At 44.9% G+C, this 26217-nt stretch overlaps 12 non-coding genes across 12 annotated transcripts; 6 read left to right on the forward strand and 6 right to left on the reverse strand.

The window, feature by feature from the left end:
- Positions 1-20270: 20270 nt before the first annotated feature.
- trnaa-agc (transfer RNA alanine (anticodon AGC)) lies at positions 20271-20343 on the reverse strand. Its single transcript has one exon. It is a non-coding gene; the product is annotated as a tRNA-Ala (tRNA).
- Positions 20344-20454: 111 nt separating this feature from the next.
- Positions 20455-20536, forward strand: trnas-gcu (transfer RNA serine (anticodon GCU)). Its single transcript has one exon. It is a non-coding gene; the product is annotated as a tRNA-Ser (tRNA).
- Positions 20537-21357: 821 nt separating this feature from the next.
- trnaa-agc (transfer RNA alanine (anticodon AGC)) lies at positions 21358-21430 on the reverse strand. The gene has a single exon. It is a non-coding gene; the product is annotated as a tRNA-Ala (tRNA).
- A 111-nt stretch (positions 21431-21541) lies between these two features.
- On the forward strand, positions 21542-21623 carry trnas-gcu (transfer RNA serine (anticodon GCU)). Its single transcript has one exon. It is a non-coding gene; the product is annotated as a tRNA-Ser (tRNA).
- An 818-nt stretch (positions 21624-22441) lies between these two features.
- Positions 22442-22514, reverse strand: trnaa-agc (transfer RNA alanine (anticodon AGC)). The gene has a single exon. It is a non-coding gene; the product is annotated as a tRNA-Ala (tRNA).
- A 111-nt stretch (positions 22515-22625) lies between these two features.
- trnas-gcu (transfer RNA serine (anticodon GCU)) lies at positions 22626-22707 on the forward strand. The gene has a single exon. It is a non-coding gene; the product is annotated as a tRNA-Ser (tRNA).
- Positions 22708-23525: 818 nt separating this feature from the next.
- trnaa-agc (transfer RNA alanine (anticodon AGC)) lies at positions 23526-23598 on the reverse strand. The gene has a single exon. It is a non-coding gene; the product is annotated as a tRNA-Ala (tRNA).
- Positions 23599-23709: 111 nt separating this feature from the next.
- On the forward strand, positions 23710-23791 carry trnas-gcu (transfer RNA serine (anticodon GCU)). The gene has a single exon. It is a non-coding gene; the product is annotated as a tRNA-Ser (tRNA).
- An 818-nt stretch (positions 23792-24609) lies between these two features.
- On the reverse strand, positions 24610-24682 carry trnaa-agc (transfer RNA alanine (anticodon AGC)). Its single transcript has one exon. It is a non-coding gene; the product is annotated as a tRNA-Ala (tRNA).
- Positions 24683-24793: 111 nt separating this feature from the next.
- trnas-gcu (transfer RNA serine (anticodon GCU)) lies at positions 24794-24875 on the forward strand. Its single transcript has one exon. It is a non-coding gene; the product is annotated as a tRNA-Ser (tRNA).
- Positions 24876-25693: 818 nt separating this feature from the next.
- trnaa-agc (transfer RNA alanine (anticodon AGC)) lies at positions 25694-25766 on the reverse strand. The gene has a single exon. It is a non-coding gene; the product is annotated as a tRNA-Ala (tRNA).
- Positions 25767-25877: 111 nt separating this feature from the next.
- On the forward strand, positions 25878-25959 carry trnas-gcu (transfer RNA serine (anticodon GCU)). The gene has a single exon. It is a non-coding gene; the product is annotated as a tRNA-Ser (tRNA).
- Positions 25960-26217: the final 258 nt, after the last annotated feature.

Genomic DNA, 26217 nt, shown 5'->3' on the forward strand with positions numbered 1-26217 from the left:
CTTTTGTAGCATTAGTGACATGCAACCGCCCCAACAAGTAGCACTTACTGAATTCAACAGCCAAGTCAATGCTCAGGTTGGGCCAATAACACAGACTTGCAGTGAGGAAGCTTGCTTTCTTCTGGTGTCCGCCGCAGTGTTGATGTTCTTTCTGATATCTTCAGCGCTGTGTCCCAGTAGCAGTGGGAGTGGTGTTTGTTGCACAGATTTGTCCCAACTTAAATACTGAATGCCACCATTTGCACAATTCTCCGCCTCCTTTTTGGACAGTGGTGAGTAAACAATCAAACCATTTGTACTTGATGATCAGACGACCATCGTCTCATATACATGCATGCCATTAGCAGCCAAGTAGACTTGAATAAGTTTCAGTCTGATCAGATTCACAGGCAAATTAAGCACTGTCATAGACAGTCAGGGAGTTACAAAAGTTCATTTGTATCTGCTGCTAAAATTTGACTCTGATTTTTAGAATCTTCAATCAGCTCTGTGGAGATACTTCCACCAGGGAACTCGTCACAACCGAGACAGTCCCGCAGAGAAGCAATTGTGAACTCAACGTGTACCAGTGGTATTATCTGACATTATCTGAGAGTGATTTTCCTCAAATATGGTCTCCCATACATTCTGTTGTTTCCAGCAGTTAAAATTACCCCAACAAGTAGCACTTACTGCATTTTAAACTCAAGTCAGTGCTTGTGTTTGGGTAATTTTCGTGCAAAACTAATGTCTTTTGCTAGACATGTTAAAATGATGTTCACTGACAATGACCTCATTTTTCATATGATATGTCTGCAGAAGAAGTCACAACCAAGACAACCCCAAAGAGAAGCACTTATGTGTACCAAGAATCATCAGTGTCTCCATTTGAGGTGATCTGGATTTGATTCCAGTGGCATGTTTCTTCAGTTGTAGTTGCTAACATCTCTCATACAATCACCACAACAAGAAGCACTTCTTAAATTGAACAGTCAAGTAAATTTTGTGAATGGAATCCAGAGTTTCAGAGGTCACCAAAACTACCCCAACAAGTAGCACTTACTGCATTCACAAGTCAAGTTAGGGCTTGTGTTGGGATAATGTTGGTGACAAATTCATGTCTTCAGGTAGATAATGTCAACTGAAGTCACTCCATTTTTCAAATGATAAGCCAGTTCAAGAAGCACAACTAAGACAACCCCAATGAGAAGCACTTATGAGCACAAAAATCATCAGTGTTTCTGTTTGAGGTGATCTGAATGTGATTGCAATGACATTTGTCACGAGTTGCAGCCTTTTGTAGCATTAGTGACATGCAACCGCCCCAACAAGTAGCACTTACTGAATTCAACAGCCAAGTCAATGCTCAGGTTGGGCCAATAACACAGACTTGCAGTGAGGAAGCTTGCTTTCTTCTGGTGTCCTCCGCAGTGTTGATGTTCTTTCTGATATCTTCAGCGCTGTGTCCCAGTAGCAGTGGAAGTGGTGTTTGTTGCACAGATTTGTCCCAACTTAAATACTGAATGCCACCATTTGCACAATTCTCCGCCTCCTTTTTGGACAGTGGTGAGTAAACAATCAAACCATTTGTACTTGATGATCAGACGACCATCGTCTCATATACATGCATGCCATTAGCAGCCGATGAGTGGCCAAGTAGACTTGAATAAGTTTCAGTCTGATCAGATTCACAGGCAAATTAAGCACTGTCATAGACAGTCAGGGAGTTACAAAAGTTCATTTGTATCTGCTGCTAAAATTTGACTCTGATTTTTAGAATCTTCAATCAGCTGTGTGGAGATACTTCCACCAGGGAACTCGTCACAACCGAGACAGTCCCGCAGAGAAGCAATTGTGAACTCAACGTGTACCAGTGGTATTATCTGACATGATCTGAGAGTGATTTTCCTCAAATATGGTCTCCCATACATTCTGTTGTTTCCAGCAGTTAAAATTACCCCAACAAGTAGCACTTACTGCATTTTAAACTCAAGTCAGTGCTTGTGTTTGGGTAATTTTCATGCAAAACTAATGTCTTTTGCTATACATGTTAAAATGATGTTCACTGACAATGACCTCATTTTTCATATGATATGTCTGCAGAAGAAGTCACAACCAAGACAACCCCAAAGAGAAGCACTTATGGGTACCAAGAATCATCAGTGTCTCCATTTGAGGTGATCTGGATTTGATTCCAGTGGCATGTTTCTTCAGTTGTAGTTGCTAACATCTCTCATACAATCACCACAACCAGAAGCACTTCTTAAATTGAACAGTCAAGTAAATTTTGTGAATGGAATCCAGAGTTTCAGAGGTCACCAAAACTACCCCAACAAGTAGCACTTACTGCATTCACAAGTCAAGTTAGGGCTTGTGTTGGGATAATGTTGGTGACAAATTCATGTCTTCAGGTAGATAATGTCAACTGAAGTCACTCCATTTTTCAAATGATAAGCCAGTTGAAGAAGCACAACTAAGACAACCCCAATGAGAAGCACTTATGAGCACAAAAATCATCAGTGTTTCTGTTTGAGGTGATCTGAATGTGATTCCAATTACAATTTGTCACGAGTTGCAGCCTTTTGTAGCATTAGTGACATGCAACCGCCCCAACAAGTAGCACTTACTGAATTCAACAGCCAAGTCAATGCTCAGGTTGGGCCAATAACACAGACTTGCAGTGAGGAAGCTTGCTTTCTTCTGGTGTCCTCCGCAGTGTTGATGTTCTTTCTGATATCTTCAGCGCTGTGTCCCAGTAGCAGTGGAAGTGGTGTTTGTTGCACAGATTTGTCCCAACTTAAATACTGAATGCCACCATTTGCACAATTCTCCGCCTCCTTTTTGGACAGTGGTGAGTAAACAATCAAACCATTTGTACTTGATGATCAGACGACCATCGTCTCATATACATGCATGCCATTAGCAGCCGATGAGTGGCCAAGTAGACTTGAATAAGTTTCAGTCTGATCAGATTCACAGGCAAATTAAGCACTGTCATAGACAGTCAGGGAGTTACAAAAGTTCATTTGTATCTGCTGCTAAAATTTGACTCTGATTTTTAGAATCTTCAATCAGCTGTGTGGAGATACTTCCACCAGGGAACTCGTCACAACCGAGACAGTCCCGCAGAGAAGCAATTGTGAACTCAACGTGTACCACTGGTATTATCTGACATTATCTGAGAGTGATTTTCCTCAAATATGGTCTCCCATACATTCTGTTGTTTCCAGCAGTTAAAATTACCCCAACAAGTAGCACTTACTGCATTTTAAACTCAAGTCAGTGCTTGTGTTTGGGTAATTTTCATGCAAAACTAATGTCTTTTGCTATACATGTTAAAATGATGTTCACTGACAATGACCTCATTTTTCATATGATATGTCTGCAGAAGAAGTCACAACCAAGACAACCCCAAAGAGAAGCACTTATGGGTACCAAGAATCATCAGTGTCTCCATTTGAGGTGATCTGGATTTGATTCCAGTGGCATGTTTCTTCAGTTGTAGCTGCTAACATCTCTCATACAATCACCACAACAAGAAGCACTTCTTAAATTGAACAGTCAAGTAAATTTTGTGAATGGAATCCAGAGTTTCAGAGGTCACCAAAACTACCCCAACAAGTAGCACTTACTGCATTCACAAGTCAAGTTAGGGCTTGTGTTGGGATAATGTTGGTGACAAATTCATGTCTTCAGGTAGATAATGTCAACTGAAGTCACTCCATTTTTCAAATGATAAGCCAGTTGAAGGAGCACAACTAAGACAACCCCAATGAGAAGCACTTATGAGCACAAAAATCATCAGTGTTTCTATTTGAGGTGATCTGAATGTGATTCCAATTACAATTTGTCTCAAGTTGCAGCCTTTTGTAGCATTAGTGACGTGCAACCGCCCCAACAAGTAGCACTTACTGAATTCAACAGCCAAGTCAATGCTCAGGTTGGGCCAATAACACAGACTTGCAGTGAGGAAGCTTGCTTTCTTCTGGTGTCCTCCGAAGTGTTGATGTTTCTTTCTGATGTCTTCAGCGTTGTGTCCCAGTAGCAGTGGAAGTGGTGTTTGTTGCACAGATTTGTCCCAACTTAAATACTGAATGCCACCATTTGCTCAATTGTCCATCTCCTTTGTTGACAGTGGTGAGTAAACAATCAAACCATTTTTCCTCAAATATGGTCTCCCATACATTCTGTTGTTTCCAGCAGTTAAAATTACCCCAACAAGTAGCACTTACTGCATTTTAAACTCAAGTCAGTGCTTGTGTTTGGGTAATTTTCGTGCAAAACTAATGTCTTTTGCTAGACATGTTAAAATGATGTTCACTGACAATGACCTCATTTTTCATATGATATGTCTGCAGAAGAAGTCACAACCAAGACAACCCCAAAGAGAAGCACTTATGGGTACCAAGAATCATCAGTGTCTCCATTTGAGGTGATCTGGATTTGATTCCAGTGGCATGTTTCTTCAGTTGTAGTTGCTAACATCTCTCATACAATCACCACAACAAGAAGCACTTCTTAAATTGAACAGTCAAGTAAATTTTGTGAATGGAATCCAGAGTTTCAGAGGTCACCAAAACTACCCCAACAAGTAGCACTTACTGCATTCACAAGTCAAGTGAGGGCTTGTGTTGGGATAATGTTGGTGACAAATTCATGTCTTCAGGTAGATAATGTCAACTGAAGTCACTCCATTTTTCAAATGATAAGCCAGTTCAAGAAGCACAACTAAGACAACCCCAATGAGAAGCACTTATGAGCACAAAAATCATCAGTGTTTCTGTTTGAGGTGATCTGAATGTGATTGCAATGACATTTGTCACGAGTTGCAGCCTTTTGTAGCATTAGTGACATGCAACCGCCCCAACAAGTAGCACTTACTGAATTCAACAGCCAAGTCAATGCTCAGGTTGGGCCAATAACACAGACTTGCAGTGAGGAAGCTTGCTTTCTTCTGGTGTCCTCCGCAGTGTTGATGTTCTTTCTGATATCTTCAGCGCTGTGTCCCAGTAGCAGTGGAAGTGGTGTTTGTTGCACAGATTTGTCCCAACTTAAATACTGAATGCCACCATTTGCACAATTCTCCGCCTCCTTTTTGGACAGTGGTGAGTAAACAATCAAACCATTTGTACTTGATGATCAGACGACCATCGTCTCATATACATGCATGCCATTAGCAGCCGATGAGTGGCCAAGTAGACTTGAATAAGTTTCAATCTGATCAGATTCACAGGCAAATTAAGCACTGTCATAGACAGTCAGGGAGTTACAAAAGTTCATTTGTATCTGCTGCTAAAATTTGACTCTGATTTTTAGAATCTTCAATCAGCTGTGTGGAGATACTTCCACCAGGGAACTCGTCACAACCGAGACAGTCCCGCAGAGAAGCAATTGTGAACTCAACGTGTACCAGTGGTATTATCTGACATGATCTGAGAGTGATTTTCCTCAAATATGGTCTCCCATACATTCTGTTGTTTCCAGCAGTTAAAATTACCCCAACAAGTAGCACTTACTGCATTTTAAACTCAAGTCAGTGCTTGTGTTTGGGTAATTTTCATGCAAAACTAATGTCTTTTGCTAGACATGTTAAAATTATGTTCACTGACAATGACCACATTTTTCATATGATATGTCTGCAGAAGAAGTCACAACCAAGACAACCCCAAAGAGAAGCACTTATGGGTACCAAGAATCATCAGTGTCTCCATTTGAGGTGATCTGGATTTGATTCCAATGACATTTGTCTCAAGTTGCAGCCTTTTGTAGCATTAGTGACGTGCAACCGCCCCAACAAGTAGCACTTACTGAATTCAACAGCCAAGTCAATGCTCAGGTTGGGCCAATAACACAGACTTGCAGTGAGGAAGCTTGCTTTCTTCTGGTGTCCTCCGAAGTGTTGATGTTTCTTTCTGATGTCTTCAGCGTTGTGTCCCAGTAGCAGTGGAAGTGGTGTTTGTTGCACAGATTTGTCCCAACTTAAATACTGAATGCCACCATTTGCTCAATTGTCCATCTCCTTTGTTGACAGTGGTGAGTAAACAATCAAACCATTTTTCCTCAAATATGGTCTCCCATACATTCTGTTGTTTCCAGCAGTTAAAATTACCCCAACAAGTAGCACTTACTGCATTTTAAACTCAAGTCAGTGCTTGTGTTTGGGTAATTTTCGTGCAAAACTAATGTCTTTTGCTAGACATGTTAAAATGATGTTCACTGACAATGACCTCATTTTTCATATGATATGTCTGCAGAAGAAGTCACAACCAAGACAACCCCAAAGAGAAGCACTTATGGGTACCAAGAATCATCAGTGTCTCCATTTGAGGTGATCTGGATTTGATTCCAGTGGCATGTTTCTTCAGTTGTAGTTGCTAACATCTCTCATACAATCACCACAACAAGAAGCACTTCTTAAATTGAACAGTCAAGTAAATTTTGTGAATGGAATCCAGAGTTTCAGAGGTCACCAAAACTACCCCAACAAGTAGCACTTACTGCATTCACAAGTCAAGTGAGGGCTTGTGTTGGGATAATGTTGGTGACAAATTCATGTCTTCAGGTAGATAATGTCAACTGAAGTCACTCCATTTTTCAAATGATAAGCCAGTTCAAGAAGCACAACTAAGACAACCCCAATGAGAAGCACTTATGAGCACAAAAATCATCAGTGTTTCTGTTTGAGGTGATCTGAATGTGATTCCAATGACATTTGTCACGAGTTGCAGCCTTTTGTAGCATTAGTGACATGCAACCGCCCCAACAAGTAGCACTTACTGAATTCAACAGCCAAGTCAATGCTCAGGTTGGGCCAATAACACAGACTTGCAGTGAGGAAGCTTGCTTTCTTCTGGTGTCCTCCGCAGTGTTGATGTTCTTTCTGATATCTTCAGCGCTGTGTCCCAGTAGCAGTGGAAGTGGTGTTTGTTGCACAGATTTGTCCCAACTTAAATACTGAATGCCACCATTTGCACAATTCTCCGCCTCCTTTTTGGACAGTGGTGAGTAAACAATCAAACCATTTTTACTTGATGATCAGACGACCATCGTCTCATATACATGCATGCCATTAGCAGCCGATGAGTGGCCAAGTAGACTTGAATAAGTTTCAGTCTGATCAGATTCACAGGCAAATTAAGCACTGTCATAGACAGTCAGGGAGTTACAAAAGTTCATTTGTATCTGCTGCTAAAATTTGACTCTGATTTTTAGAATCTTCAGTCAGCTCTGTGGAGATACTTCCACCAGGGAACTCGTCACAACCGAGACAGTCCCGCAGAGAAGCAATTTTGAACTCAACGTGTACCAGTGGTATTATCTGACATTATCTGAGAGTGATTTTCCTCAAATATGGTCTCCCATACATTCTGTTGTTTCCAGCAGTTAAAATTACCCCAACAAGTAGCACTTACTGCATTTTAAACTCAAGTCAGTGCTTGTGTTTGGGTAATTTTCATGCAAAACTAATGTCTTTTGCTAGACATGTTAAAATGATGTTCACTGACAATGACCACATTTTTCATATGATATGTCTGCAGAAGAAGTCACAACCAAGACAACCCCAAAGAGAAGCACTTATGGGTACCAAGAATCATCAGTGTCTCCTTTTGAGGTGATCTGGATTTGATTCCAATGGCATGTTTCTTCAGTTGTAGTTGCTAACATCTCTCATACAATCACCACAACAAGAAGCACTTCTTAAATTGAACAGTCAGGTAAATTTTCAAGAAGAAAAGTTGCAGCCTTTTGTAGCATTAGTGACATGCAACCGCCCCAACAAGTAGCACTTACTGAATTCAACAGCCAAGTCAATGCTCAGGTTGGGCCAATAACACAGACTTGCAGTGAGGAAGCTTGCTTTCTTCTGGTGTCCTCCGCAGTGTTGATGTTCTTTCTGATATCTACAGCGCTGTGTCCCAGTAGCAGTGGAAGTGGTGTTTGTTGCACAGATTTGTCCCAACTTAAATACTGAATGCCACCATTTGCACAATTCTCCGCCTCCTTTTTGGACAGTGGTGAGTAAACAATCAAACCATTTGTACTTGATGATCAGACGACCATCGTCTCATATACATGCATGCCATTAGCAGCCGATGAGTGGCCAAGTAGACTTGAATAAGTTTCAGTCTGATCAGATTCACAGGCAAATTAAGCACTGTCATAGACAGTCAGGGAGTTACAAAAGTTCATTTGTATCTGCTGCTAAAATTTGACTCTGATTTTTAGAATCTTCAATCAGCTGTGTGGAGATACTTCCACCAGGGAACTCGTCACAACCGAGACAGTCCCGCAGAGAAGCAATTGTGAACTCAACATGTACCAGTGGTATTATCTGACATGATCTGAGAGTGATTTTCCTCAAATATGGTCTCCCATACATTCTGTTGTTTCCAGCAGTTAAAATTACCCCAACAAGTAGCACTTACTGCATTTTAAACTCAAGTCAGTGCTTGTGTTTGGGTAATTTTCATGCAAAACTAATGTCTTTTGCTATACATGTTAAAATGATGTTCACTGACAATGACCTCATTTTTCATATGATATGTCTGCAGAAGAAGTCACAACCAAGACAACCCCAAAGAGAAGCACTTATGGGGACCAAGAATCATCAGTGTCTCCATTTGAGGTGATCTGGATTTGATTCCAGTGGCATGTTTCTTCAGTTGTAGTTGCTAACATCTCTCATACAATCACCACAACAAGAAGCACTTCTTAAATTGAACAGTCAAGTAAATTTTGTGAATGGAATCCAGAGTTTCAGAGGTCACCAAAACTACCCCAACAAGTAGCACTTACTGCATTCACAAGTCAAGTTAGGGCTTGTGTTGGGATAATGTTGGTGACAAATTCATGTCTTCAGGTAGATAATGTCAACTGAAGTCACTCCATTTTTCAAATGATAAGCCAGTTGAAGAAGCACAACTAAGACAACCCCAATGAGAAGCACTTATGAGCACAAAAATCATCAGTGTTTCTGTTTGAGGTGATCTGAATGTGATTGCAATGACATTTGTCTCGAGTTGCAGCCTTTTGTAGCATTAGTGACATGCAACCGCCCCAACAAGTAGCACTTACTGAATTCAACAGCCAAGTCAATGCTCAGGTTGGGCCAATAACACAGACTTGCAGTGAGGAAGCTTGCTTTCTTCTGGTGTCCTCCGCAGTGTTGATGTTCTTTCTGATATCTTCAGCGCTGTGTCCCAGTAGCAGTGGAAGTGGTGTTTGTTGCACAGATTTGTCCCAACTTAAATACTGAATGCCACCATTTGCACAATTCTCCGCCTCCTTTTTGGACAGTGGTGAGTAAACAATCAAACCATTTTTACTTGATGATCAGACGACCATCGTCTCATATACATGCATGCCATTAGCAGCCGATGAGTGGCCAAGTAGACTTGAATAAGTTTCAGTCTGATCAGATTCACAGGCAAATTAAGCACTGTCATAGACAGTCAGGGAGTTACAAAAGTTCATTTGTATCTGCTGCTAAAATTTGACTCTGATTTTTAGAATCTTCAGTCAGCTCTGTGGAGATACTTCCACCAGGGAACTCGTCACAACCGAGACAGTCCCGCAGAGAAGCAATTTTGAACTCAACGTGTACCAGTGGTATTATCTGACATTATCTGAGAGTGATTTTCCTCAAATATGGTCTCCCATACATTCTGTTGTTTCCAGCAGTTAAAATTACCCCAACAAGTAGCACTTACTGCATTTTAAACTCAAGTCAGTGCTTGTGTTTGGGTAATTTTCATGCAAAACTAATGTCTTTTGCTAGACATGTTAAAATGATGTTCACTGACAATGACCTCATTTTTCATATGATATGTCTGCAGAAGAAGTCACAACCAAGACAACCCCAAAGAGAAGCACTTATGGGTACCAAGAATCATCAGTGTCTCCATTTGAGGTGATCTGGATTTGATTCCAATGGCATGTTTCTTCAGTTGTAGTTGCTAACATCTCTCATACAATCACCACAACAAGAAGCACTTCTTAAATTGAACAGTCAAGTAAATTTTCAAGAAGAAAAGTTGCAGCCTTTTGTAGCATTAGTGACATGCAACCGCCCCAACAAGTAGCACTTACTGAATTCAACAGCCAAGTCAATGCTCAGGTTGGGCCAATAACACAGACTTGCAGTGAGGAAGCTTGCTTTCTTCTGGTGTCCTCCGCAGTGTTGATGTTCTTTCTGATATCTTCAGCGCTGTGTCCCAGTAGCAGTGGAAGTGGTGTTTGTTGCACAGATTTGTCCCAACTTAAATACTGAATGCCACCATTTGCACAATTCTCCGCCTCCTTTTTGGACAGTGGTGAGTAAACAATCAAACCATTTGTACTTGATGATCAGACGACCATCGTCTCATATACATGCATGCCATTAGCAGCCGATGAGTGGCCAAGTAGACTTGAATAAGTTTCAATCTGATCAGATTCACAGGCAAATTAAGCACTGTCATAGACAGTCAGGGAGTTACAAAAGTTCATTTGTATCTGCTGCTAAAATTTGACTCTGATTTTTAGAATCTTCAATCAGCTCTGTGGAGATACTTCCACCAGGGAACTCGTCACAACCGAGACAGTCCCGCAGAGAAGCAATTGTGAACTCGACGTGTACCAGTGGTATTATCTGACATGATCTGAGAGTGATTTTCCTCAAATATGGTCTCCCATACATTCTGTTGTTTCCAGCAGTTAAAATTACCCCAACAAGTAGCACTTACTGCATTTTAAACTCAAGTCAGTGCTTGTGTTTGGGTAATTTTCGTGCAAAACTAATGTCTTTTGCTAGACATGTTAAAATGATGTTCACTGACAATGACCTCATTTTTCATATGATATGTCTGCAGAAGAAGTCACAACCAAGACAACCCCAAAGAGAAGCACTTATGGGTACCAAGAATCATCAGTGTCTCCATTTGAGGTGATCTGGATTTGATTCCAATGACATTTGTCTCAAGTTGCAGCCTTTTGTAGCATTAGTGACGTGCAACCGCCCCAACAAGTAGCACTTACTGAATTCAACAGCCAAGTCAATGCTCAGGTTGGGCCAATAACACAGACTTGCAGTGAGGAAGCTTGCTTTCTTCTGGTGTCCTCCGAAGTGTTGATGTTTCTTTCTGATGTCTTCAGCGTTGTGTCCCAGTAGCAGTGGAAGTGGTGTTTGTTGCACAGATTTGTCCCAACTTAAATACTGAATGCCACCATTTGCTCAATTGTCCATCTCCTTTGTTGACAGTGGTGAGTAAACAATCAAACCATTTTTCCTCAAATATGGTCTCCCATACATTCTGTTGTTTCCAGCAGTTAAAATTACCCCAACAAATAGCACTTACTGCATTTTAAACTCAAGTCAGTGCTTGTGTTTGGGTAATTTTCGTGCAAAACTAATGTCTTTTGCTAGACATGTTAAAATGATGTTCACTGACAATGACCTCATTTTTCATATGATATGTCTGCAGAAGAAGTCACAACCAAGACAACCCCAAAGAGAAGCACTTATGTGTACCAAGAATCATCAGTGTCTCCATTTGAGGTGATCTGGATTTGATTCCAGTGGCATGTTTCTTCAGTTGTAGTTGCTAACATCTCTCATACAATCACCACAACAAGAAGCACTTCTTAAATTGAACAGTCAAGTAAATTTTGTGAATGGAATCCAGAGTTTCAGAGGTCACCAAAACTACCCCAACAAGTAGCACTTACTGCATTCACAAGTCAAGTTAGGGCTTGTGTTGGGATAATGTTGGTGACAAATTCATGTCTTCAGGTAGATAATGTCAACTGAAGTCTTTGGTGGGGAAATCATATGTAAATGTGGATATCACAAGGTAAGGGAAATGAAGGTTGCCATAAACCATTGTTAATTAGCTTTTTTGTAGGCAATTTTAAAATATCTAGACAGGAAAATGCCAATTAATTGTGCTTGAATTGTTTCAATTGTTAACCAAGAAATTATGTTCCAACTTTGTGGAAAAGGCAAACTCAGAGATGCAGACAGAGGCACAGAGCAGCTCCAGTACTGGGAGGCAGCCGATGGACCCCGCCACACAGAGCAGCTCCAGTACTGGGAGGCAGCCGCAGCCGACAGACCCCGCCACACAGAGCAGCTCCAGTACTGGGAGGCAGCCGCAGCCGACAGACCCCGCCACACAGAGCAGCTCCAGTACTGGGAGGCAAACGGCTCAGAGCATTTCTAAAAATCAGATAAAGTGTGCTCTATGTACCGAAGCCATTGATGTGGAAGAATTCTCAGAACATTTGTCAGACTTCCATGCAGAGCAGTCTTGTGACCAGTGTGGGAAAAAAGTCATGGGTGTCGTTGGGCTTCTCAACCATATTCAGGAAGGCCATCAACCACAACAGAAACTAACACCACCACAACAACAGTTTCCTCCTCTTCCGTCACAACAACAACAGCTTCCTCCTCCTCCATCATCACAACAACAACAGCTTCCTCCTCCTCCATCATCACAACAACGACAGCTTCCTCCTCCTCCTCCATTACAACAACGACAGCTTCCTCCTCCTCCTCCATTACAACAACAACAGCTTCCTCCTCTACCATCACCACCACACCAGCTTTCTCCTCCTCCACCATTACAAAAACCACCACCACCTTGCCCTCCCACCACACATCCATATCCTGTCCACCTGAGGCCACCAGAGGTGAATTGGGTCAGTTTCCTCCCCAAACAATTTTATCGAGTTATTAAGCCAGCTGACCGTGAGTGGATTGCCCAGTGTTTGTATGAGCCCACTGAACAGCTTAAGCAACAGTTGTCCCAAAACTGGTTTTATCCCCCTAGTCCACCAAAACCAAGAGCTGCACCTCCAGATCCCACAGCCTACTTTAGGCAGCGAATGTTTTTGTGGGCGCCAATGCGCATGTGGGGTATTTTGCTTAAGTGCCATCAGTGCAACCATAAGATGCACCACTGTGGCATTTACACCAAGGTCCGAGAAGTCATTGATCTGGACTCCAGGTACTACTTGGTAGGCGGGGACTATCCTCGGTGCAGCACGTGCACGGTCCCTGTCTGCCCTTGGAGTACGGAGATATTAAAGCAGTTAGACCCTGCCCACAGAAACCAGTTCCCTGCTGTCCTCACTACACAGTTGGCACTAGACAGAAGGTGTGTCACCTTGCTAAATCACGAACTGTAGGTAATAGTTCAAGTTACCTGCAGCAAGCAATGGAGGAACTCTACAGTGAGGCGTGGGCAAGGCGCGTCATCGAGTACATGTCAGACTGTGAGCTGCACAAAAAGAGAAGTACTCTATCACAACCTGAAGAAACTGTGTATGATCAGCCACCACCCTTTTCCCCGCTACCTCTTGCACAGTGGTTCGAGACAGTGCATGCAAATGAGATCCTCCGTCAGCTGGATGAGATGAAGGCTGTAATCACATCCACTTATGGCAGGATCCTAAAGCTGGACTCCACAAAAAAGGTATAAACTTTTGTAAACCTGTAATAAATCTTTGTTTTCATTGATGTTTTATTGATTATACTTAATTGTGTTACATGGATGACAAATGTCAGAAATGAATTAGGCCAGGTGCTGAACTGCGTTCTAACCACTGGGGAGGGACCGGGGTTAGATGGCCTGTGCCAAGGCATTGTGAAATGATGCAGGGATGCTGGGGAGCCAGGGCCAGAAGTGATCTATGTGGATCGCGATTGCTGCAGTGAGACAGGTATGACCATCCTTATGTTAGTGTAACAGTGTAGTTTGATATAGCGCCTGAAGCAAGATCAGAGAGACGGAAGTGCGTTTTGGTAAAAACTGTTTCTTTATTTACGAAAAGCAAAAAAGGTTGCATTCTTCTTCTCCGGTTTCGACCATGGACCAGTCAAGTCAGGCTCGACATCTTTCACTTCATGAGGAGATTCACCGCTGGACTGACAACAGAACATCATCCTTTGTATGGTGTTTTCTGTTCTAAGTTGTCGAGTTGTATTTTTGAGTGGGACCAGGGCGACATCAACCATCTGAAAGAAGCCAAGAGGACTGAGCTCAGGAAGAAGCATGGTGGTCATACTCCAACTGAAGCTCAAGTTCTTGCCTACATCAGCGCAAGTGAAATGGCCAAGGACTGCAGGAGGAGAACTCGTGGGGTTGAGCAAACCCGTGGCCTGATTCAGGATTTGCTCAATTCCATGTGGGACCTGACAGACACATCAGGTCTCCGCCTGATCAACCCTGAGAGCATGGCACATATGTGGAAAATACAACAGAAGCCTTTGCCATGCATTCAGGATCCTCCAGGGTTTGAGCTCTACACAAAAATGGGCTCAGGCATACAGAAAGGAGACAAGGTCCTGGACAGTTTGAGATGTGGCAGAGGCTCATCTTCTCTGGAAAGTTTTCATCGCCACCAGTGCACCTTTATCCCGGGTAAGTAGACATACACTTGGGCATGATTCGTATCCTTTAGATCTTTTTATTGAATTATCCTCACGACATAATTTAATATTGCACACATAGGTAATTGGGTACCACCACTTAAAGTGTAACTAAATCCCTGAATTTCAAGCTACTCCCTGCTTGAAAATTCATGCAGAAGGAGGAGGTTGCTGGCAGGGTAAAAGAGGCTGGGAGGAGCTGAGGAGAGGGGTGTGATTTTAGTGTTTGATAATGCTTAAATAAATACAAGTAAAATCTCAATAATCTCAAACATTTTGTTTTTTCAAGGATGGAGATGCAATGCTATGCACACTCAGATGTATATGCTTGAGGGTGGATCCAGATGGAACATGAACCGAGCCCATGAAGCTGTGGATGTGAACGGTGCATCACAAACTAAAATCTACGATGTCCGCCTGATGTCAAACATAAATGTCCTCAGCAAAAGAGTTCTTGGTCGTGCACTCTTGCCAGAATTCATTCCCCCTGGGAGACCCACTGGTAAGATACTCACTCCAGGATGCAACATTGTACTTGATGCTACACCTTTAATATAACTCATTTGAAATTAATAAACTTACACTGTACTTTCTCACTTACTACCATGACAATTTTTCTTTCTTTTTCTAACTTTTTTTGTCTTTATAATGACTCTTATGGTAGGTGAGCGTATTGCTGTGGAGTATTTGCTAGCTCAGTCTGACAGAGGAGACCTGCTGGGACCACAACAGCATGGTGAACTTGGCATCATTATGCCAGACCTGCAGGTTGAAGTTCATGAGGATGAGTGTCAAGATGTCACAATCAGTGATCCAGCTGACATTCTCAGTGAGAGCCCACCTGAAGCCCCCCAAGGTGAAGCTGAGTTGGACATTTTACACCCTCGCAGTCCTTTTCTCCATGGTGACTTGCCCAACACGTCATCTTACACATCAGCTCAGGTAATCTTACCATTGCATGATTATCAGTCTTGGAAATTCCATAGGAAAAGTTAATAATTTGCACATACTGTGAATAAGATGTTTCATGAATGGTCTCAATTGGACTTTTTGTGTTGCATGCTTATATGCCAATGAATTTTGTGTAGAGGCAATTTTATATTCCAGGGACATCTCTTCTCATCACTTTCTCTCTCACGAATTCCCAGGATACCAGTTTTAACGTAAGCAGCATCTGTCAAAGTCCAGTTAGTCCAGCCACCGGTGTACTCACTGTGGACCACTCTTCTGGTCAACCCAGCACTTCAGATCAGGTAATCTTACCATTGCACAATCATCAGTCATTGAAATTCTACAGGAAAAATTATTGATTTGCAGATACTATAAATATGGTGCCTTATTAATGCAAATGCTATGATTAAGGGTTTTCATTCTTAAAAGTCTTTTGTATTGCATGCTTATGCCCCAATGCATTTTGTGCAGAGAAATGTTATAATCCAAAGACATCTTTTATATATATATATATATATCTATATATATATATATATATATATATATATATATATATATATATATATATATATATATATATATATTTCATAACTTCTTTCTCTCAAATTCCCAGGAAACCAGTTTTCGTGGTAGTGGCGCCGCCCACAGTTCAGCCAGTGGTGAACTTGCAGAGGACTATTCCTCTAGTGGATCGAGCACATCAGATCAGGTAATCTGACTAATGACTTGCCATTTGGTGGCGCTGCTCCATTTGTGACCAAGGCTTTTATGCAGCTTTAATGTATACTAGTGGGGTGTTGACTGTGTCAAATATTAAATATAGAATCTGTAATTGATTTCCTAGCTAGACCCATTTTCTCCTGTCTGTCTTTGTATGATTATGTAAAAAAAGAGGATCTTGTCATCTCAATTGGACTCACCTGATTAAACAAAGGTTCAATTAAAAAACAACTTGACATTTGTTAATTGTAGAGACACATTAGAGTACCCTACACTGATGTCCTGCAGATATTATAAAAGGAATCAATAACAACAAAATATTTCCCTACAAAGCTTGTGTATCCAGTACCATACAAAATCAGACACCACCAGATGTGTATAGAAAATACAAAATATACAAAGAAAAAAATGGAATAAGCACTCTCTCACTAATTCACTCTGTGTGTGTGCATCTTTATCAATAACCAAGCACAAACAAGCACCAACACAGGTTTTGGGGCTCAGCTTAAAACTGTTTATGAAACAATGTGTCACATCATCAGCCAACACTTACAAGGAGAATTGGGTATATCATCACATTGTATTCATCATTTGTTGTCCTTTTGTTCTTTATTTCTCAGGATAGCTGATGTGACGCAAGAGGTTTTCCTGGATGGGAAGCAGTCGATAAGTTGGCAGAGTATCTCGTAAAGCTCAACCACACAATAACAGCATTATCAACCACAGAGTCAGCTGAGATTGTGAAACTATATTCCAGTCTACACAACATGGACAAGTCTTCCTTTAAGTATACCCTAAAACGCAAGAAGACAACTTTGCCAGGGCCATGGAGAGCATCCAGGAAACGGAATGGCTCTGCGCCAGGTCAACAAGCAGCTGAAAGGTGAACTGTCCTATAGTGGATTACAAATGTATAGTTCACATTTATCATAATTGTAATTAATTCTTGGACAAGATCAAACAAGCATGTTGTTTTTGAATGCTAATGAAGTTGTATTGGGACACTTGTGTTCACACGTATAGGTCCTCCAGTGAATGTCAGGATACGTTGTAGCCAAGGCAGAAAGTTAAAAAAGAGCGCTAGGTTTACTTAAGGAACACTCACACTGAGCCAGGATGTAGGTTAAAATGCCTCTATTAGAGTATATAAAGATTAAAAATCAGTCACTGTGTATTATTGTGATTTCAAGAGCACCTCACATGATACAAGTTGGGCAAGTCTGGCAGCATGTTGACTGCAGAACCTGACGTGGGTCGAGTTTGTGGATTGTGTGCGTGTGTTTAATTGTATACTATTCTTTTACTATAAGAACAATTAATTTTACTCTGATTTCACTACAAGGAAAATTTGAAATCCTGACCTACACTATCAAGTATATTCAGCACATTATTACATTCATTTTGCACAGATGGAAAAATTGGTTTTAAAAAAGTATCATACCTCTCTACAAGAGCCAATATCATGTTTGTATAGTATCATAATGCATATTGTGTTGCTGTTAAAATGCATGATTACATACCTTAGATTATATATATATATACATAAACAAACACAGAGAGAGATAACAGTCTTTTGTAAAATTACAGTTGTACATTGTGTGGGTTTTTTGTTTTTTCTCTCTCTCCCACTTCAGCTGCCCAGAGACCAGATACCAACAGAATTTCAGAGTGTGTCTGCCTTAAGCTTTATAAGGAGTACCAACAAGCAAGAAATAGGCCAAAAGACTGCAAAGGTAAAACCTTGCCCATTTCACAGTCTATTGTGCAGACTTACTGTCACATCAAACAACTGCTTGAGGACAGCCAGCTAATACACACCCAGACAAAGTTGATGCTGGTTACCATCAATAACACCACTGTGTCTTTGGTGAGAGATGTTTTTGAATTCTTACATTCACCTAAACAGTTGGACTTGACAAATATAAATATTATTTTAACAGTTAATTTTAACGAGTGAGGATTTGATTTAGCTACAACCATTGTGCTAGTCTGAAATGGATCTGAAACATTTTGTGTTGATTTTTCTCCAGGTTGCATGAAAGGCAAAAACGAACAGGCCGGGACTCTTTGGTGCAAGGAATACAGCTTCCCCAGAAGGTCTCTGCGGCTAAGGATCCACTGCCAAAAGCAAGAGCGCGCCCTTCTTCACCTGTGGAACATGGACATGTAGTTATGGAGTTTATGGAACCAGAAAATCGGGAGGGCGAGGCAGTGATACGCCAGCGCCACAGTGTCAGAACTGGTTTGACACAGAACTGTCCTGGGTCATATGCTTGGCCTGGTTCCTCTGCCTCATCCTCACACCAGCAAGATCATCTGCCACCAGCCTCCTCTCCTGCCTGGTCCTCAGCGGGGCAGAGACAACCACCAGCCCCATATCCTGGCTGTTCCTCATACGGACAGAGTCCACTACAATCTCCACTACAATCTCCACCATCTGCCTGGTCCTTGTATGGACCGAGTTACCTGCCACCAGCTCCATACCCTAGCTGGTCCTCGCAGCTGCTGCCACCTTATTCTCAACAATGTGACCCTTCAGCCTACTATCATCAGTACAGTGTACCACCATTTCCACTATCAACACCAACAGCAACAGCATTATCATCAGACCAGTCATCAGCACATATGAATCGTCATCGAAAATGTAGGCAGCAAAAGGCAGCGCTTGAAGACCAGGAGCGTGTGGCAAGAGGGGAACCACCAAAAAAGCGGCAATGCAAAGAAAACTATTACTATCAGTGCCGAACCTGTGGTCAGTCCAAAAATAAAAGTACTGGCCATACCCAAATGAAGGGAAAATGGTACTGTCCTGCATCCGGACAGACCATCACAGAATGGAAGGAATATTTTGATAAGCAGTAAAGGTTGTCTTTAAGAGGCAAATTGGTTATCGGTTTGAAGATAATTGTTACTGTGTGTCAGTTTGAGGCACACTGTGTGTGTTCTTGGAGTTCGTTTTTTAAAAGTTTTAAAAAAAATAATGTTTAAAAGTCTTCAATTAAAATATGTTTATGGCTTTTAACAATAATATGACATAACTGTTTGGAACCTGGCCAATCAAAAAAAAAAAACAAGCACTAGCCATAGGACCCAAAAGTGGTACTGTCAGACTACAGAAGGGAAAAAGACTGTTGACAAAAAAGTTGTTTGGAATAATTTCAGGACCTCTGCATATTTACCTGTTGTGTTGCATCTGTTATGACTATCAGCTCAGAAAATTACTTCAGCATGGTTTTGCAAAGATGTGTCATTTTATTTTGCCAAGCCCAAAACAACCTTTGTGAAAATGATGCTGAAATGGTCTGTCATAAACAATAAAGGGTCTGAGCAGCACATGTTTACCTGTCAGTTTGTTACTTTTATGAAGGTAATTAAGTTTTGTGAGGAAAGGATAGAAGTGGGTGGAAAAAAAAAATAACATAATGTATGTATTGATTCCTTTCTTTTCTTTCCTTTGTTTTCCTTCCCCCCCCCCCCCTTCCCCACTTCCTTTCCCTTCTTCCCCCCACCCAAGCAATCCCTTTTGCCCCTTTTTTGTCCAAGTGGTTAAGGCGATGGACTGCTAATCCATTGTGCTCTGCACGCGTGGGTTCGAATCCCATCCTCGTCGCAGCTCGGTGGCTTTAATCTCCCCTCTTTACGTGTTGATAAGCAAACACGCTCTTGCTGACTTTCCGCACTTGTCCCAAACATGCACCTCCTGAATGAAACCTTCGTTAACGGGGCCGTCTGTCTTTCCAATTCGTGTCTCTTTTTCAGGCAAGCACAATGACGGCCCTGTGGCCAAACTTGCTGGATTATGGCAAACGGCCAGTGGCCTTGGCTTCCAGACTTAGACCGTACACTGGGTGGTTTAGGTCACCCGAGACAAGACGCGCCGCAGAGGTTAAATCGCTGGGACGCCCCACCGGTCCTTTACAGCTGACGAAGTCCCACGGATGAGAGGAAGAACCACTGTCAAGGGTCCACGCTCAAGTCGAGGCAAGTTGCCCTCCCACGAAGCTTCTTTGGAAATTTGACAGCCCATAAACTGGAGCGCGCCGTAAGGAAGTTAGCTCACTGGCTTCATTTCTGGTGGTGACAGGAGCCCCCAACGCCACCAACTGACTACACTGACAGTGTGTTGAACACGTCCTTCCAAGGTCTGCCTTGTGCCTGGCTGGTTTTCCCTCCTTATCTCCACCACGGAGGACAGTAAAGCAAAGCCTCGTGGAGAATGCGGGCATCGATCCCGCTACCTCTCGCATGCTAAGCGAGCGCTCTACCATTTGAGCTAATTCCCCTGTGAACAAGGGCGTCCTGCATTGCAAGAAAGGTTGGCTTAGCTGGCTTCAACTTTGTTTGCGCTCATTAGAACTGGCTGGGCGGTCACTTGGAAGCCAAAGGCGCCAAACGACGAGGTGGCCGAGTGGTTAAGGCGATGGACTGCTAATCCATTGTGCTCTGCACGCGTGGGTTCGAATCCCATCCTCGTCGCAGCTCGGTGGCTTTAATCTCCCCTCTTTACGACGTGTTGATAAGCAAACACGCTCTTGCTGACTTTCCGCACTTGTCCCAAACAAGCACCTCCTGAATGAAACCTTCGTTAACGGGGCCGTCTGTCTTTCCAATTCGTGTCTCTTTTTCAGGCAAGCACAATGACGGCCCTGTGGCCAAACTTGCTGGATTATGGCAAGCGGCCAGCGGCCTTGGCTTCCAGACTTAGACCGTACACTGGGTGGTTTAGGTCACCCGAGACAAGGGACTGAATTCACTCCTGGGGCGGACGGTCTGAAGAGAAGCGACCTGGCCTCCACAGCGTCGCCAGCTGAGTTCCACGCTGTTGCTGTGTGGTTGTGGCGATCCTCGTACGGCTTTGTGATGTGCAAAGGAGGCCAAAGGAGGCAGGAACGACAGCCATTCTCGCACGATGGTCTCGTTACCACAGCAAGGGACCGGGCGCTATGAATGGCTTCCATGACGCGCCGCAGAGGTTAAATCGCTGGGACGCCCCACCGGTCCTTTACAGCTGACGAAGTCCCACGGATGAGAGGAAGAACCACTGTCAAGGGTCCACGCTCAAGTCGAGGCAAGTTGCCCTCCCACGAAGCTTCTTTGGAAATTTGACAGCCCATAAACTGGAGCGCGCCGTAAGGAAGTTAGCTCACTGGCTTCATTTCTGGTGGTGACAGGAGCCCCCAACGCCACCAACTGACTACACTGACAGTGTGTTGAACACGTCCTTCCAAGGTCTGCCTTGTGCCTGGCTGGTTTTCCCTCCTTATCTCCACCACGGAGGACAGTAAAGCAAAGCCTCGTGGAGAATGCGGGCATCGATCCCGCTACCTCTCGCATGCTAAGCGAGCGCTCTACCATTTGAGCTAATTCCCCTGTGAACAAGAGCGTCCTGCATTGCAAGAAAGGTTGGCTTAGCTGGCTTCAACTTTGTTTGCGCTCATTAGAACTGGCTGGGCGGTCACTTGGAAGCCAAAGGCGCCAAACGACGAGGTGGCCGAGTGGTTAAGGCGATGGACTGCTAATCCATTGTGCTCTGCACGCGTGGGTTCGAATCCCATCCTCGTCGCAGCTCGGTGGCTTTAATCTCCCCTCTTTAGGTGTTGATAAGCAAACACGCTCTTGCTGACTTTCCGCACTTGTCCCAAACAAGCACCTCCTGAATGAAACCTTCGTTAACGGGGCCGTCTGTCTTTCCAATTCGTGTCTCTTTTTCAGGCAAGCACAATGACGGCCCTGTGGCCAAACTTGCTGGATTATGGCAAACGGCCAGCAGCCTTGGCTTCCAGACTTAGACCGTACACTGGGTGGTTTAGGTCACCCGAGACAAGGGACTGAATTCACTCCTGGGGCGGACGGTCTGAAGAGAAGCGACCTGGCCTCCACAGCGTCGCCAGCTGAGTTCCACGCTGTTGCTGTGTGGTTGTGGCGATCCTCGTACGGCTTTGTGATGTGCAAAGGAGGCCAAAGGAGGCAGGAACGACAGCCATTCTCGCACGATGGTCTCGTTACCACAGCAAGGGACCGGGCGCTATGAATGGCTTCCATGACGCGCCGCAGAGGTTAAATCGCTGGGACGCCCCACCGGTCCTTTACAGCTGACGAAGTCCCACGGATGAGAGGAAGAACCACTGTCAAGGGTCCACACTCAAGTCGAGGCAAGTTGCCCTCCCACGAAGCTTCTTTGGAAATTTGACAGCCCATAAACTGGAGCGCGCTGTAAGGAAGTTAGCTCACTGGCTTCATTTCTGGTGGTGACAGGAGCCCCCAACGCCACCAACTGACTACACTGACAGTGTGTTGAACACGTCCTTCCAAGGTCTGCCTTGTGCCTGGCTGGTTTTCCCTCCTTATCTCCACCACGGAGGACAGTAAAGCAAAGCCTCGTGGAGAATGCGGGCATCGATCCCGCTACCTCTCGCATGCTAAGCGAGCGCTCTACCATTTGAGCTAATTCCCCTGTGAACAAGGGCGTCTTGCATTGCAAGAAAGGTTGGCTTAGCTGGCTTCAACTTTGTTTGCGCTCATTAGAACTGGCTGGGCGGTCACTTGGAAGCCAAAGGCGCCAAACGACGAGGTGGCCGAGTGGTTAAGGCGATGGACTGCTAATCCATTGTGCTCTGCACGCGTGGGTTCGAATCCCATCCTCGTCGCAGCTCGGTGGCTTTAATCTCCCCTCTTTACGTGTTGATAAGCAAACACGCTCTTGCTGACTTTCCGCACTTGTCCCAAACAAGCACCTCCTGAATGAAACCTTCGTTAACGGGGCCGTCTGTCTTTCCAATTCGTGTCTCTTTTTCAGGCAAGCACAATGACGGCCCTGTGGCCAAACTTGCTGGATTATGGCAAGCGGCCAGCGGCCTTGGCTTCCAGACTTAGACCGTACACTGGGTGGTTTAGGTCACCCGAGACAAGGGACTGAATTCACTCCTGGGGCGGACGGTCTGAAGAGAAGCGACCTGGCCTCCACAGCGTCGCCAGCTGAGTTCCACGCTGTTGCTGTGTGGTTGTGGCGATCCTCGTACGGCTTTGTGATGTGCAAAGGAGGCCAAAGGAGGCAGGAACGACAGCCATTCTCGCACGATGGTCTCGTTACCACAGCAAGGGACCGGGCGCTATGAATGGCTTCCATGACGCGCCGCAGAGGTTAAATCGCTGGGACGCCCCACCGGTCCTTTACAGCTGACGAAGTCCCACGGATGAGAGGAAGAACCACTGTCAAGGGTCCACACTCAAGTCGAGGCAAGTTGCCCTCCCACGAAGCTTCTTTGGAAATTTGACAGCCCATAAACTGGAGCGCGCCGTAAGGAAGTTAGCTCACTGGCTTCATTTCTGGTGGTGACAGGAGCCCCCAACGCCACCAACTGACTACACTGACAGTGTGTTGAACACGTCCTTCCAAGGTCTGCCTTGTGCCTGGCTGGTTTTCCCTCCTTATCTCCACCACGGAGGACAGTAAAGCAAAGCCTCGTGGAGAATGCGGGCATCGATCCCGCTACCTCTCGCATGCTAAGCGAGCGCTCTACCATTTGAGCTAATTCCCCTGTGAACAAGGGCGTCTTGCATTGCAAGAAAGGTTGGCTTAGCTGGCTTCAACTTTGTTTGCGCTCATTAGAACTGGCTGGGCGGTCACTTGGAAGCCAAAGGCGCCAAACGACGAGGTGGCCGAGTGGTTAAGGCGATGGACTGCTAATCCATTGTGCTCTGCACGCGTGGGTTCGAATCCCATCCTCGTCGCAGCTCGGTGGCTTTAATCTCCCCTCTTTACGTGTTGATAAGCAAACACGCTCTTGCTGACTTTCCGCACTTGTCCCAAACAAGCACCTCCTGAATGAAACCTTCGTTAACGGGGCCGTCTGTCTTTCCAATTCGTGTCTCTTTTTCAGGCAAGCACAATGACGGCCCTGTGGCCAAACTTGCTGGATTATGGCAAGCGGCCAGCGGCCTTGGCTTCCAGACTTAGACCGTACACTGGGTGGTTTAGGTCACCCGAGACAAGGGACTGAATTCACTCCTGGGGCGGACGGTCTGAAGAGAAGCGACCTGGCCTCCACAGCGTCGCCAGCTGAGTTCCACGCTGTTGCTGTGTGGTTGTGGCGATCCTCGTACGGCTTTGTGATGTGCAAAGGAGGCCAAAGGAGGCAGGAACGACAGCCATTCTCGCACGATGGTCTCGTTACCACAGCAAGGGACCGGGCGCTATGAATGGCTTCCATGACGCGCCGCAGAGGTTAAATCGCTGGGACGCCCCACCGGTCCTTTACAGCTGACGAAGTCCCACGGATGAGAGGAAGAACCACTGTCAAGGGTCCACACTCAAGTCGAGGCAAGTTGCCCTCCCACGAAGCTTCTTTGGAAATTTGACAGCCCATAAACTGGAGCGCGCCGTAAGGAAGTTAGCTCACTGGCTTCATTTCTGGTGGTGACAGGAGCCCCCAACGCCACCAACTGACTACACTGACAGTGTGTTGAACACGTCCTTCCAAGGTCTGCCTTGTGCCTGGCTGGTTTTCCCTCCTTATCTCCACCACGGAGGACAGTAAAGCAAAGCCTCGTGGAGAATGCGGGCATCGATCCCGCTACCTCTCGCATGCTAAGCGAGCGCTCTACCATTTGAGCTAATTCCCCTGTGAACAAGGGCGTCTTGCATTGCAAGAAAGGTTGGCTTAGCTGGCTTCAACTTTGTTTGCGCTCATTAGAACTGGCTGGGCGGTCACTTGGAAGCCAAAGGCGCCAAACGACGAGGTGGCCGAGTGGTTAAGGCGATGGACTGCTAATCCATTGTGCTCTGCACGCGTGGGTTCGAATCCCATCCTCGTCGCAGCTCGGTGGCTTTAATCTCCCCTCTTTACGTGTTGATAAGCAAACACGCTCTTGCTGACTTTCCGCACTTGTCCCAAACAAGCACCTCCTGAATGAAACCTTCGTTAACGGGGCCGTCTGTCTTTCCAATTCGTGTCTCTTTTTCAGGCAAGCACAATGACGGCCCTGTGGCCAAACTTGCTGGATTATGGCAAGCGGCCAGCGGCCTTGGCTTCCAGACTTAGACCGTACACTGGGTGGTTTAGGTCACCCGAGACAAGGGACTGAATTCACTCCTGGGGCGGACGGTCTGAAGAGAAGCGACCTGGCCTCCACAGCGTCGCCAGCTGAGTTCCACGCTGTTGCTGTGTGGTTGTGGCGATCCTCGTACGGCTTTGTGATGTGCAAAGGAGGCCAAAGGAGGCAGGAACGACAGCCATTCTCGCACGATGGTCTCGTTACCACAGCAAGGGACCGGGCGCTATGAATGGCTTCCATGACGCGCCGCAGAGGTTAGATCGCTGGGACGCCCCACCGGTCCTTTACAGCTGACGAAGTCCCACGGATGAGAGGAAGAACCACTGTCAAGGGTCCACGCTCAAGTCGAGGCAAGTTGCCCTCCCACGAAGCTTCTTTGGAAATTTGACAGCCCATAAACTGGAGCGCGCCGTAAGGAAGTTAGCTCACTGGCTTCATTTCTGGTGGTGACAGGAGCCCCCAACGCCACCAACTGACTACACTGACAGTGTGTTGAACACGTCCTTCCAAGGTCTGCCTTGTGCCTGGCTGGTTTTCCCTCCTTATCTCCACCACGGAGGACAGTAAAGCAAAGCCTCGTGGAGAATGCGGGCATCGATCCCGCTACCTCTCGCATGCTAAGCGAGCGCTCTACCATTTGAGCTAATTCCCCTGTGAACAAGGGCGTCCTGCATTGCAAGAAAGGTTGGCTTAGCTGGCTTCAACTTTGTTTGCGCTCATTAGAACTGGCTGGGCGGTCACTTGGAAGCCAAAGGCGCCAAACGACGAGGTGGCCGAGTGGTTAAGGCGATGGACTGCTAATCCATTGTGCTCTGCACGCGTGGGTTCGAATCCCATCCTCGTCGCAGCTCGGTGGCTTTAATCTCCCCTCTTTACGTGTTGATAAGCAAACACGCTCTTGCTGACTTTCCGCACTTGTCCCAAACAAGCACCTCCTGAATGAAACCTTCGTTAACGGGGCCGTCTGTCTTTCCAATTCGTGTCTCTTTTTCAGGCAAGCACAATGACGGCCCTGTGGCCAAACTTGCTGGATTATGGCAAGCGGCCAGCGGCCTTGGCTTCCAGACTTAGACCGTACACTGGGTGGTTTAGGTCACCCGAGA

The sequence above is a fragment of the Lutjanus erythropterus genome, chromosome 14, assembly GCF_056507025.1.
Source record: "Lutjanus erythropterus isolate fLutEry1 chromosome 14, fLutEry1.hap2, whole genome shotgun sequence".
NCBI lineage: Eukaryota > Metazoa > Chordata > Actinopteri > Lutjaniformes > Lutjanidae > Lutjanus > Lutjanus erythropterus.